The 15,130-nt window shown below is 32.9% G+C and overlaps 1 long non-coding RNA gene across 1 annotated transcript; it reads right to left on the reverse strand.

Annotated features, from left to right (window-relative positions):
• Positions 1 to 463: 463 nt before the first annotated feature.
• Positions 464 to 704, reverse strand: LOC114391798. Its single transcript, XR_003662174.1, has 2 exons — positions 644 to 704; positions 464 to 534 (listed from the first exon to the last, which is right to left on the reverse strand). It is a non-coding gene; the product is annotated as an uncharacterized LOC114391798 (long non-coding RNA).
• Positions 705 to 15,130: the final 14,426 nt, after the last annotated feature.

A 15,130-nucleotide genomic window follows, 5' to 3' on the forward strand; every position in this document is an offset into this window, starting at 1 on the left:
TAGAATCTGTCATGTAAGTAGAATCACATTTAACTTTTTCCTAGGAAGACTTAGGGAAAACACATCAACCTTTTCCTAACCATTTATGGGTGCCATGAAGCCTGCATTTGGAGGGCATGGCCATATGATTGGTTTGTATACTAGGCCTTCAAATGGGGACATGACAGGAACTAGCCACTGGTTCCCAGGTGGGGGGTAGACATAGCTTGGCGACTGTTTGGAATTTGAATTTGAATCTGCAGAGGCTAATGCATGGTTTCCTAAATGATTGCCATAGTTTGGCAGCTGATTAGCATGACCTTTGGTTATGTTGCTGATACAAGGAATGGGAATCTTCCCAACTGCGCTGTTTGTAGTCTTCTCAGCAGTATTGACCTTCACAGATTTATTGTCAAGTTTAACAACTGATGATGGTTTTTGGCTGGCAAAGTCAGATTGAAACTTCTTGGTTGTGGATGTTTTTGGTGGTGGCTTGTTAAGTAAAAGGTTATCTTCAAGCAATACATGGGGTGAGCCTGCTATTAATCTTTGCACCTGCTTACAAGAAATGATTTAGTTACTTCTCATATTATGATGAGTGAAATTAAGGTGCATATATTTAATAGAACAAACAGTCAAGAAGAATATCTAGTCTGGCAATTACCTTTATCAGTCTATGCAACTCAAACACTTGCTTGACAAAGATCTTCTGTTGACTGAATAGAGCAATGTTCAGTATCAGGTCCAAGTAGGGATCAAAAAAAAAAAAAAAAAGACAATTTTAAAAAATGAAGGGACAAAAAGTGAGCACGTCAAGAAATAGTTCACTAGATTCAATCTGCATTAAAATTAGATGGTGAAGAAGGTCTCCGATTATGTGGGGATTAATGGAAACTGGTTGGTGAATAGTTTAAGAGTTATGCATCTAAGCAGTCTGTAAATTAGATCATATCCACCTCTCCTCCTGTTCGAAATGATCAAAAAGATGTTATGGCTTGGAAGCATCTAGTGATGGTAACTTTGCTTTGCGAGCTGCGTATGAGGTGGTTAGTAATAACATCCCTTTTATGTATTCTAGTTTATTCAAACTTGTTGCTAATTGGAAGGGTCCAGAGAGGGCTAAATGTTTTATTTGGAAACTTTGGCGGATGAGATTGAGTTTGACTAACAACAATTTATGTCCTGCTTGTGATAACCAAGAAGAGAATCTCCTTCATCTTTTTCGAGATTGTGACTATGCTAGTGTGCAGTGGAAATTTTTTATTTGAAGGAATGATGGCAATGAATTTTATTCCATTGCTGATTGGAAGATGTGGCTGCAAGTTAATATCTTTCTATGACCCATCTAGTTCATGATATAAATTGGTCTTTGCTGTTTGGAGGGTTGTTATATTTTATGGTGCAGGTGTAATAGGGTCATTTTTCATGATGATCATTGAACAGCTCAGGAGATTATTCACAAAGCTTGTAATTGGGTTCGTGCTTATCAAGAAGCTGCTGCCATTTATAAGTCTATCAGTGCCTTTAACCTGGCGGCTGGTGCATTCCAAGTGTGACAGACATCAAATGGGATTTTCCTAGTGAAGGGGAAATTGCTCTTAAATGTGATGGTGCTGTTACGGATGGTGGGAATAAATCTGCTTGTGGAGGGGTGATCTGAGACTCTAATGGTGCCTTCATTTGTGGTTTTGGTGCTAATTTGGGCGTTTGCTTGGTTCTCACGGCTGAGCTGAAGGCTATTTATTTGGGGTGGTTGAAGTTGGCCTGGTCAAGAGGCTTTCGCAAGATCAGAGTGGATTCATACTCGTTGTTAGCTGTGAAGTTTCTCTTGAAAAAAGAGTGATATTTATGATACAAAGATCAGAAACATAAATATATAAGGGAGCAGGAACAGATAGGTATTTGAGAATAAGACAATAAGAAAAATTGTTAAAAGAAAAGAGGTATGTCATTGTTGATACAATTATGTGCTTCCTTTGAATACCATTTTAAGAATACTTCAGTAGTATGAAAGCCGCATATCCAATTAGAATTGTGAATAGGTTAGTCCAAGAGGCACCAAATTAACTACTAACCAGTTAGGTGAAAGAAGAAGCACATATTGCAATTTAAGATTTCCATGTAAGCCGCATGAAAGCTGCATTTTATAGTTGAACAGACATAGTGGAGTACAATGAATGTAGCCATTGACTTATGCATAGTGTATACTTCAAATTTATCTTGTTGCGAGGATGGCGTGAATATATGCCAGCTCCACTTTTTATAATAAACTACATTTTTGCTATTACTGCGAGAATCAAAGCTGCAAATATTTGCACCACTTGGGGACATGAAAACAGGAAAACCAACATATAAACCAAATAAAAGAACTGGCCAGTGGTGTGTATCCAAGTTAGAGTCAACTAAAGCCTTTTTTCTATACCAGAACATAATCAGCAATCTGCTACTAATAATTTATAAATGAGATTTTTCATCTAATGTGTTTTAGTGTGTTCAAGAGCTTATCTCATTTGTTTTTATTTTACCACAGTACTCAACAAGAGAAGCAATAGCCTTTGGACTTATGCAGCAGTTTCTCATGACTATAAACAAACAAAACTTTTCTTCAAGTGGGGTTTGAGCAACTAGGTGTAGTGGCAAACAAGAAAGCAAGAGAAAGGCAAATGTATTAATTACATTTATAGCATAGGTATATTTGAACAATTTTATATTGAAAGATATTATTGATCATATTATTACCAGGTTAATGATATTTTATATTTTGTTATAAATTATAATTACATAGATAATAATTAAATTATAAATTAGAATCTAAGTGATAATATTACTAAAACAATAATTTATTAATTACATTTTAAATATGAAAATTAATTATGTAAAAAGACGTATAATTATATTTTTATAAGATACATTTATTTTTTTTTTTTTATAAAAATAGTTATTTTTAATCAAAATTTCTAAAAAGTATATAACAATATTTTAAATATAATGATAAAGTTAAAATATTTTCATAATAAAATAGAAGAAAAAGGTAATTTTTATTATTTTAATAATATTTAATTATTTAATGCATTTAATAATTATATAATAATGTTTAAGTATTTAATTATTAGTTTTAATAATATCAAAGCATATAATATCCTTTTTTAGTAATTTTAATTATGTAAAAGATCTTCTACAATTTTATTCAAACACCACATTATTTTAAATAAATACTTAAGAATTTATCATCTAAACATCAAATTAATTTATATAAAAATAACTTTTCAGATAAGAACTTTTTAAATAAGTTCTTTACCTATAAGATTTTTTATAATAATGTATTCAAACAGACCCTATGTAAATATGTTATTAGGAGAAATATGTCTTTAGAACATAATAAGTTAGTAACACTGTAGTAAAAAAATATAGTAACACATTTTTTTTTCTTTTTCTTCTATTTTGTTTTTCTACTAGTCTCAAACAACTTAAAAATTTATCATTTTTTCTTCTCTTTTATTTCTTTCTCTCTACAATTCGTTCTTTATCCAAACAAAGCATACTTTGGTGAGTTAGAAGAAAAAAATATTTTTGAGTTTAACCTTGAGGTAGTTAATGTCCGCGGTTATTCAATAGAAGAAAGGGTCAAATTAAAGAAAAGTCATAGTTTAGGTTTTTTTTAAAAACATTTGGGGCTATTCTTTTTATTCGAAATTACCGGGCCACTTTTTGAATTTATTCCTATTTAGGGATAAGTCTAGTTATCATCTTATAAACAAAAACTTATAAATCTTTATACAACTTTTGTGGAAGAAGTGGTAAAAGTAATTACGATTTTGTATGATGAAATTGTAAAATTTTATAATTTCTTTTTATAAAATCATAAATACTTTTACGACCTATCCCTAAATGAAATTAATTAAAAAAATATTTTTATTTGGTAAATTTTTTTAAATACCCCAAATAATAAAAAGACCCATAATTTGGCATAAATTAACTATCTATCGTTTTGGTGCTGGCGATAAAAATGGCCCATCTTTAGCGCCTAGCATATTAGTGTTAGTTTTTAATCTAGATTATTCCTCTCTGTTTGAATATACACAGGCACGTGGCGGGCTCATAAGTCATAAATACATAATTAAACTGCTAGCTGGTGGTTTACGTAATACTCTCGTGTCATTTCCTTTGTCAGGGATAATTTTGTTACATTCCATTTATGTGTGAAGTATTAAAACACCAAAATAGAACCAAAAAAATGACAGATAATTAAGAAAGAGAGAGATAGGCCAAACTATAAAACTAAATGAACAGTAAAATCAGACAGAGACAACAAAGCATTTAGATAAAAAGAGCTTTGCTTTGAACGGTAGAATGCTCTTGACAAGGAATTGGGTATATATTATTAGGAAAACAAACAAAAAACGTTGCTAACATTTATTTAACCTTAAAATAAATGAAGAAGCAAGTCATTCACAACTCGCAAGCATATAGGAATCCCATTTCCCTTGCATAGATTAACCAATAATCAATAAATTAACTAACTAACACACCACACCATCTTTTTTATTTATTTATTTACATGAAAAGGTTTAAATTGTGAGGTAGAAATTGCAACCACACCACCCCATTTACAGACTAGCCAAAAAAGCAAAAAAGGCAGAATAATAAAAACAACAATAGCCACATCAAATATACCCAAAACGACAACATGGTTTTAACACAAAAATCGCAACCGCGTTCATCCCACGGATTCTTCGGACATTCCCCAACTCAAATCATCTCAAACTCCACCCAACTTCACATCCTCAACCTCCATTAACCCCACCACCCCCAACTTATATATACACCCCACAATCCCCATACCCTCAAAATCATAAAAAGAAAAAGGAAAAAAAAAAAAACCCACAACCCATTTTCTCATTCATCTCCACCTCAAAAACTGCCTTGTATTTCTCGAGAGGTATTTCACTGTATTATATATTATTATTCTTTTTGGCATCATCATTGCTGTTGTGAAGGGTGATAATGCAAAACGGGATTAACCGGCAAAAATCCCTGAAGGAGAAACTGAAATCTTCGCTATGTTGTTTCTCCGGAACCATTCATAGGGACCCATTGGAGCGAGGAGAAGGAGGGTTCTTCTACGACAAACTACGCATACCAAAAACACCGATCTCTCCACAGGGGTCCACGTCATCCTCGTGGTTCAAGATAATGTCACCGACGAGCACCAATTTCGGTGACCCGCATCCACGTGTCAGGGGGCGGAGCCTGAAGTCGAGGATGGGCCGCAAGCTCCTCCACCACCGTCAGTCGCAGTCCGCTGACTTCAGCTACGACCCTTCAAGCTACGCGCTCAATTTCGAGGACGACAGCCCCCAAGAATTTCCCTTCAGGAACTTCAGCTCGCGGCTGCCATCCTCGCCCTCGCCGGTGGATTACTCCACCGGCGGCAAGGAGATTGTTGGGTACGGTTAATTTGATATAGTGGCGGTTTAATTAGTTGGTTGTGTTTAACCATTAAACTAATATTTGCCATAAAAGAAAAAAGTTAGTTGGTTCGATTTGACGGATGACCCACCGGGATTGGACAAAAGCTAACGAATTTAACGGTGGAACAGAAAGAAGCGAAGAATGGTTTGTGGTGAATATTTGTGAAGGTTCATGGTGTCCCCCTTGTAAACCAGACATGATATAGTTAAATATAAATATTGATGGGATTCGACTTTTGGATTCAATCAATCACCAAACTTGGTTCTGATTATTGTAATTACTAATTAGTTTGTTTCGTGATTAATTTTTTACCCTTCTTTTCTTTTTTATTCATAAAAGGAAATCATTCTCTACCTTTTTTTCATGATAAAGATATCACTTGTTTATTTAGTCTCGCCTATAAAATACTTTCTTTATGGTTAATGTTCGTATTTATGTGAAATGTTGTTTGAATACATGACAATCCATGACTAAAATGAAAGTTGATTTTTTATTGTTTATTTTTTAGGACTTATGACATCACAACCTAAATTTAGTTATCGAATAGAATTACTTTTTTATATTTTGGTTCCTAAATTTTATCATTTATAATCATTTTGATTCTAAAAGTAATTTAAATTTTATATTAAGTCTCACCTTAAATTTGAATCATTAGCATAAAATGTTACCATCTTTCTCCCTTCCATTCTTATTCCTCGTCTTCTACACCACTTAAAATATGACATAAAATATAACATGTATAATCAAATGCATGTCACAATATATGCTTTTGATTTTCACAAGAACATAAAACTAGGAAGTAAACTAGATTTCTATATACATTTAGTGAATTCAAAGATAGTTCACAAGCTTACCTTATCCTGACCACTCACATCCTCGATGTCTTACGAATATTTACTACCACAATGATATTCTACGACGCAGGTTTTACAACTGTTGTATAAAAACCGATGACGTAAGTAAAGCGGTGACATTTTTCTAAATAATTGGAAAATTTTAAAGATGAGTTCTTGTAGAACCGACGTAGAATGCGAAAGGGAATGCGAACCGCGCGCCTCTCTTAGTCCTAACCTTATTCTAATCACTCTTCCTTAGTTTTGCAAATTAAAACCCTAAATTCCTCATCGCTCTCTTTGTTCGCGCCGTTTCTTCCAATTCTTCCAAGACCAGCGCCGTTTCTCTGTTCACCAAACTCCAACAATGGGACCACGAGCCTCACTCCAACGACCTCACCACCTCATGTGCCACTGCCTGATTCTGGCGACCAGATTCCGACGACTTCGGCCCTCACCTTCGCGAGCACCTCCTGGAGCGATTCGAGCAACGGCACCGCCCACAGAAGCGACGAAGTGGATGCGTCCTATGCCGCGAAGAAGAAGTCGAAGAGGTAGCTACCGATCTCGACGTCAACGGAGAACGACGACGGTGTGTCTCCGAAAATGGATTGCGAAAGAAGAAGCGGCATTGAAAGCTGGAGTACTCAACCATGGGGTAGGAAAATGGCGCACCATACTTATAGATCCTTAGTTTGAATGGTGCATGTGTCTCTTGAGTTGAGTTTGGGTTCTCTATTAGTTCAAAATGGGAGAACTCTAATGGAAAGGCTGGTGGTGCTGATGGTGGTTCACCAACAAACTTGTGAAGTAATGACACCATGAAGACAGAGTGAATCTTAGCAGAGGGAGGTAGCTCAAGTTGATAAGCCACTTGGCCAATCTTCCTCAAGATCTTGAAAGGTCCATGGTAGCGACAATGCTTATTTGCCTAAGCCACCATGGTCAAAATGGTGGGGTACCTGATTGCACGGAAGAAAAAGAAAAACGCCTAAGGAAGATGATGGTGAGTTGCCTGCGGATTCTCCAGGAAGTGGCATTCAGAAACATTATAGTCTCAGGGCCCCTAAAGTCAATACAGAAGCCTTGATGCCAAACATTAGCAAGAAAGATCCTAAGGTTACATGATTTATTATTCAACAAAAAACATCAATGTTTGTTTGATTTTGGCTTTACATATGAACATGATTTAGCTTACATTTGAGGTTATGTTTCTGTTTCATCAATGCCAGAGAAATGATAAAGGCAGGGTTGTGAGATACACAAGTTGTAAGAGGAAAAGATCTTCTGTACACTGTATAGAAAATTGGTATAACATAGTCTCTATTTCATTTTTCTCTCTCCTTTTTCTATGTCAGTTATAAGACCATGATACTATATATGCCTTGTTTGGTTGGGTAAGATCTATATAAGGTTTATCTCTGTGTCCCCACTGCATTGGCAACTACCAATCTGGCGACGTCTTAACAATTACTTGCTCGAATGTGACAAGGCATGCTATCCAATGGTATAACCATTTTAGACACTTCATGAAAGAGAACTTTCGGATTTTATAATTCTTATAAACTCTCCATTTGTATTTTTAGTCATCTATTCTTAGACACTTCGTGAAGAGAACTCTGTATTCTATGGTTCTTATCAGCTTTGTTTTGGATTTTATCAGCCAATAAGAAGTAGTGATACATCAACAGCAGAATCAGGATCTGAAGTGGAAGATATTACTTCTCCCAAAGCAAGTGGGAATTATGCAATAAATGAAATATAACTACTTTGATGTTTGTCCAGGCAAGATTGATTGGTAGCCATATTTTATGCAATAATCCCACTGCATGTGATCTTGGAAATGTCTGTAGGCTCTTTCCTTTTAAGGCAAGTAGATGAAGATCACTTTATTAATAATTAATAATGAATATTAAAATAATAAAGACAAAGATAAAGATTAGAGAGAGAGGGACAGGTCACAGGGTGTTGTGTCTAGCACCCCTCACATTATGGGTGCGTTTTGCTTTTGGTAACCCCTTATTATTTAATTTATTACTTTGGTTACCGGTCCACTATAGTGATCAGTGTTTTTTGTTTTGGATTTTGGTTTGGTTTATTGATGAAGTCACTAATCTTTTGTTTTGGTGTTGGGGTCCATAGGATTTGGCCATTGGTGCTCATAACTACGAAGGCATGGGTTGGTTTATTGATGAAGTCACTAATCTTTTCAGCGGTGATTGCTGCTATGCCACGCCCTTCCACTATGCCTCATGCTTGGACTTTCTTTTTGCTTGATCAGGTCATCTAACTAATTCTTAATTAAGGTGTTTATTTATTAAGCTGATGAATTTAAATATTAAATATTTGAAGTGTTTATGGAGTTAATATTGTCTTCTTTAATATTTGGCTTGCTATAATATGGTTGCTCAAAAGAACCATCATACTAAATTCTTTCAATTACCTGGAGCTTCCGACAATGTTCAGTTTTGTTATTATTATGGTTAATATCTCTTCTTCATTCTTCTGTTATTATTATTATTAAATGTTAGTTTTGTTTAGTATATTAAGATAGCTCTTTTTTAGTCAAAAGTGGAAAACTTTTGAACTTCATTTTGATTATAAAATATTGTGTTTCTATGCATTGGTTTTATATTATTTAAATTTAAACAAATTAGAATTTTTAATTTTCTACGATGTGTAGTGGATAAAATGTTTTAGGAACAAGTAAATCATAATTATCTTTTTTTTTTCTTTTATTGTTTTTATCTCTTGTTCTTGTAATATATTTATATTTTTTGGGGGTATTTGTGATAAATTTTGTATTTGTTTGTTTGAATATCATATTAACACAGCTTGCCCAATATACATAAAATGGTATCCTTTCTTGTTTTAGTAACTTATTTAATAGTATGACCAAGTAGGGTTCAAGGAACACAGTAAAAAAATAGGGACTTAAATGGTTGCAATTAATGTTACATTTTTTGTTACTCATGAAAAAATATCATAAAGAAAAACCAAGTGTTAATGGCACCACCAGCAGGTGGCAAGCAAGGATAGACAAAATTGTAGGAAATAAGGACCTTTATTTTGGGACATTCAGTAAATCCTTTTTATCTTGGGACCTTTACTATATTTATGTGAGGTTGATCAATATAATATAGCCATACAAGATTAATTAGCATGCCTAGTTATAGCTCATTCCCAACCAAATTTGTAGAAAGTGACTATGAATTGATAAATGATAGGAACATTTCCTGAACTTAATAAATTATGAGGCTATATGTTAAGTTAATGACACTCGTTTTATTTTATCCCGTGGAAAACTTGAAATAGCCACCACCTAATAACTAGACACTAATCAATTGTTCGTGTCCCAATCACTCTCTTATGAAAGTAGTTATCTTATCCTTAGAGTAAAATGAACAAATTCAACTAAAATGAACAAAATCAATTACAAAGTTCATATCAAGTAATTTTTTTGTTGAAATTTGGTCAGTCCTCTATACTAGTTTTAAAAATATATTAAAATGAAAAAAAAACAAAAAGAATGATTTGGAAATTGGGTTATTTTGATACAAGAATTTGATTTGGAAATTTGACATAAAAATGGGATTAAGAAACAAGTTGCAGACCACGTGTCTTGCCTTGAAAACAAAGCACTAAAAATGAATCTTTGCACATTTAGAAAATACTTGCTAGTGAGCAATTACTTGTTATAAAATGACATGCATTAAGCAATTCATCTAGTTATAATTGTTGTTATAAGTACAAACTTCAACATTAGTTATTAGTCACTTAAAATGAAACAGAGAAGTTATGAGAAAAGAAATGAGAGAAGAATAGAATATCAAGTACACTCCTCTAACACTCCTTCTAAAGTCACCAAGAACTTTATTAAATTAGAATAAAATAGAAAATGAGACAAAAATAGAGTCCTCTAGTCTTATAGGCACAAACTATTATATAGGTAAAACCATACGTCCTTTCCTTTTCATCTAATGATTTTTCTTTGATGGTTATCCTCCATTAATATCATTTACTTATATTTTAACAGTCATTTGACTTTAATTCAAAATATTGTTTTAAAACTCATTAATGACAAGTTTAACTCACACACACGCACACACACATATAGATATCAATCATGCATTTATATATCATTCAAAGACACTTGCATAGTTATGATTTTAATTAGACACCATTTTTTCTTTTATTGAACGTGATGTTTTCACTTATATAGCTGACCAAAAGGAAACACAATTCACTGTATTTGAACATTCTTTTGGTAAAATTGAGAGTTTTGCTTTTGCACCAAAAAGTGAAATTAATTAGGACATGAAAAGGTTAAGGTAGTTGCTAATATAACACCATATTGTTTGCTTTTTTATATTTTGAGGCTACATTTTTCTTCCATTGCATAGAGGTAAAAATAAAAAATAGTACAACAAAATGTGAGTCATCGATCGATACCACAAGGAAGTTTAAAGGAAAAATACCTTCTCTTTATTTCATTTTTCAATTGTGTACAAGAGATAGAAACTTCTAACACCATTTTTTCTTCTCATTAAACTACTCCTAATATTCTATGGTTTTAGCTTTCTTTTTTGCTATATGTTCTTCTCAAAGTTTAATTTTTTATTCATTTGTAATTAATTTTTAAATTATTTTTTAAAAAAAACACATTCTAAGACGGTCTTAGAAATATCAATATTTTTTTAAAAAAAATACATTACAAAACGATTCTCAGAAAAACCGTCTTAGAATTTTTACATTCTAAGACAGTTTTCTCAAAAAACCATCTTAGAATCAACAATATATTTTATTTTTATTTTAAAAAAAATACATTCTAAGACGGTTCTCTAAAAAACTGTCTTAGAATGTCTAGAAAACCGTCTTAGAATCCTCAATATATTTTATTGATTTTTTTTAAAAAAAATACATTCTAAGACGATTTTTCATATAACTATCTTAGAAAATTTACTATTCTAAGATGGTTTTCAACTAAGAACCATCTTAGAAGGGTACCTTTTTCTATGACGATTATTTAGGAAACCGTTGTAGAAAGTAAAGACTTTCTACGATATTGGCTACAACGACGATTAATAACCGGCGTAGAATATCTGAAATAATCGTCATAAAAAAGCGCTTTTCTAGTAGTGATTGTCAAACATTGCATGGAAGCTCTTAAAACACAATATTGTTGGGATCAACTATGTGATGGTTTAGGAACTGAATGAATGGACTTGATGATCTTAACTATTAGGCTTAATTATAATTTTTATAACTCAATTTTTATTATTTTATAAATTTTATCATTCAAGTTTTATTGTCGTGAATTTTATTATTCGAGTTTTGATTTTTTGCACATTTTATCACGGTTAATGGATTTTTTTTTATCAAACTAGGTGGTTTGGTAAAATTATATATCAAACTAGGAGATTTTGAAAATTATTTAACAAAGATAAATAATTTTGACTTTTGATATCGATTGTAATTATATCTGATGCAGAAAAGTGATTGTTTACATCAGTTATAACCACAATCAATGTAGAAAGTTACTTTCATATGTCGGTTATAATTGCCATCCAGGTACAAAAATCTAGGAAAATGAATTTTTACATCGTTCTGTTACCAAGTGATTGTAAAATGCATAAAATTTGAAATTTTGGATGGTAAAATTTGCAAAATGTTGAAAGTTGAATGATAAAATTTGTGAAAAAAAACTTGAGTGGTAAAATCAACTAAATTATGAAAGTTGGATGATAAAATTTGTGAAAATAAAACTTGAGTGACAAAATTTGCAAAATGATAAATAGTTAAATTCATCCTTGACAGCATGAGGCACTGACAAATTAGTCCTAAAAGATGAAAAATTTAAATTTAGTCCATAAATGTATAAAAATGCAACAAATTAGTCTTACAGACAATTTAATGACAAATTGGACCTCCAACTTTACAATTTAATATCAAATTGATCCTAAAAAAAATATAACTTATTCTCAAATTGATCTTTGAATATTACAACTTAATAACATAATGGTTTCACAAATTTAACGGCCGGACTAATTTGTCGTATTTTTTACATATGTAGGGATTAAATTTGTATTTTTCATCTTCCAGAGACCAATTTGTTTTCGTATAACATTCTAATTTGGCTATTTGTCCTTTGTGAAATAATAAAAGTTTGGTGGTAAAATTTATAATGAATCCTAATTATTATGGTGCTTTGTGGGAGGAAAAGGTGTAGCATTCATGATTGACATAAAGAATGTGTGCGTTGGGTCTAATGTCAGATTTGAGTTGCTCTTGTGGTTTACCATTGTTTTAGTTCCATTGAGCAAACATAAATGTGTGAAGGTAAATGGGATGATATTGTTTGTTGCACTTATGAAGCCCAAACAACCAATGCATTTATTTATAATAATGTGGAGGATTGTTTAGAAGCTAGAACTTTGGCCTAAGGTGAATGGAGAAATTATACGATGGTTGTAATCTCAACCAATGATGACATGACACATGGAAAGACAATACTGCAGACTCTAAACCCATCAAGTGATAACGGACTCATGTTGTCACGATGAAGAAACAGAGTCGTGCTATAAGTCTATAATCATTAAGGAAATTAACGATATGATATCAATTAATTTAAAATCTCATATAATCATATCATATCTTCTATAAATTTAAAATCTGAAATAATTAATCAATTTATCTTCTTATCTTTTACAAAGCATGTTTGCAATTATATCAAATTTAAAACTTTCTAAAATGATTGTTCTATTATCATGTATAAACTGAAATTTACGCTTTTTTACATTGCTAGAAAGTTGTCATTATTATGATATACTTTCAAAAATTTCTAAACTGCTTTCACACTCCACCATTGCTCATGTGTAGAGTTCTCTGCTCTTGAGCTCCACCATCACCACGTGCCCCGAAGCCTCGTGGAGTAGCTTCACTGGAATTCCCAATCTCCTGTTCATGCTTTGCTTTCTCTCTCAAACACAAAAACCCCACTCCACTAATCCATATTTGTGATTTTTGCCACTGGACGGGATCACATAATTTCTCAAGTGGGTGGTTTCACACTTTGGCCTTGGAAAGAAAGTTAACGCCTTTAATGGTTGGAGTGGGAAAAGAACCAAGTGCAACAGTTTGAGAGTATGGTGGAAAGGAGCAGAGTGGTTAAGGAGGTCAAAGATTCATGGTTCTGGAAGGTGGAAAAAAATGGAATTTTCTCTATTAATTCAGCATATAGAGTGTTGTATGATCTTAAGTATGGTGATTAAACAAATGAGCTTCTATCGCTTATATGGAAAATGGAAGTACCACCAAAAATAAAATTTTTCCTATGGAGATTGTTTTGCAATAGACTCCCTTCTAGGAATAATTTGAAAAAGAGAAATGTGCCGATGATGGATGACAAATGTGTGTTCTGTGTAGAAAGTGAAGAAACAATAATGCATTCTCTATTTTCATGTAAGATAATTTATGAGTTGTGGAAAAAATGCCATAATTGGTTCTGTTGCATACATGTATGCGTTGGTGATGTGCGAGCTCACTTTTCCATATCTCCCTCATGCTTGGTTTGAAAGTCAGGGATTGGTAAATGAAGGATTGTTTGGTTTGCAATGGCATGGAGCATTTGGAACTTCAAAAGCCAAATTATATTCAGCAATGTCAATATGGATAAAGAGACTCTCTGGCACAAATTCACGTTCCTTGCATGGTCTTGGTCTTAGTTATTTGGTTTGTGTCTTGATTTCAAGTATTCGTTTATCCAATGGAACTTGAATCTGGGTGCCTGTGTCAGTGTTTTGATTGGGCATAATATTAATGAGGTGTGATTGTTATTAATGGGGTTGCCGGGATGAAATAGGGACAACAACGTTCAGAGGATGCTAATTGGGTTTTTGATGATTCAACATTATCCTTTATAAATGTCTATTGTTGAGTGCGTGTTTAATAGTATGAAGGCTTTTCAAAGGAGGGGTGATACAAATGGGATTCTGGAATGGGTGGTTACAACATATTTAGTGGGTTTCTAACGGGTTTTCACAATAACTATTATAAACTGAATTTATAGTTAACTAAACTTAAAAAAAAACTGAACTAAAATTATCTTTTATTCTATTTTAAAAAACAAAATTGTTATTAAAAACAAGTCGGTGCATTTTAATTTTAAAAAACTTAATAGTTAACTATTAACTTAACCATCTAACTCAAGTGTTTACATAATTGCACAAGGTAGTGGGGCACGACGTAGTGATGTACTCTCGCTTAACGATGTAGTGACACACTCTCACTTAACGATGCAATGAGGCATGTTCGTCGTTCACTCTGACTCAACCTTCGTCGCTCAAGGTTCACACTCACTCACATCTTGCACTTTGGCTCAAGTTTCAATTCTCACTCTCACGGAGGTAAGACTTGAAATCCCAAATCCATTTATTAGTTGTTTGATTTTGATTGAACCATTGTGCTTATACAAACACCCATTCAGTTTACGAGTTAATAATTTGATTCATTTTTATGAGTGGTTTAAGAAGATTATGGATGTGAGGAAGGTGTTCGATGAAATGCCTGAGAGAACTTTTATTTCTTGGAACTCGATTATGACTGCTTGTGTTGGAAGTCTTTCGCTAGGTGATGGGATTGAGTATGTTTTTGGATGTGGGGTTGTGGGTTTGAGTCTGATGAGACTTCCATGGTTGTGTTGTTACTAGGATTAGACTTTGAGTTTGATTTAAACAATGGCATGCAAACTTACTATGTTGTCAAGCATAAACTTCACTTTTCCTGAGAGATAGATGTTGTGGAATTTAGAAAAGAATAGTTTGCTATTATTGGTTTCTCTCTGTCCT

The sequence above is a fragment of the Glycine soja genome, chromosome 17 (genome assembly GCF_004193775.1).
Source record: "Glycine soja cultivar W05 chromosome 17, ASM419377v2, whole genome shotgun sequence".
NCBI lineage: Eukaryota > Viridiplantae > Streptophyta > Magnoliopsida > Fabales > Fabaceae > Glycine > Glycine soja.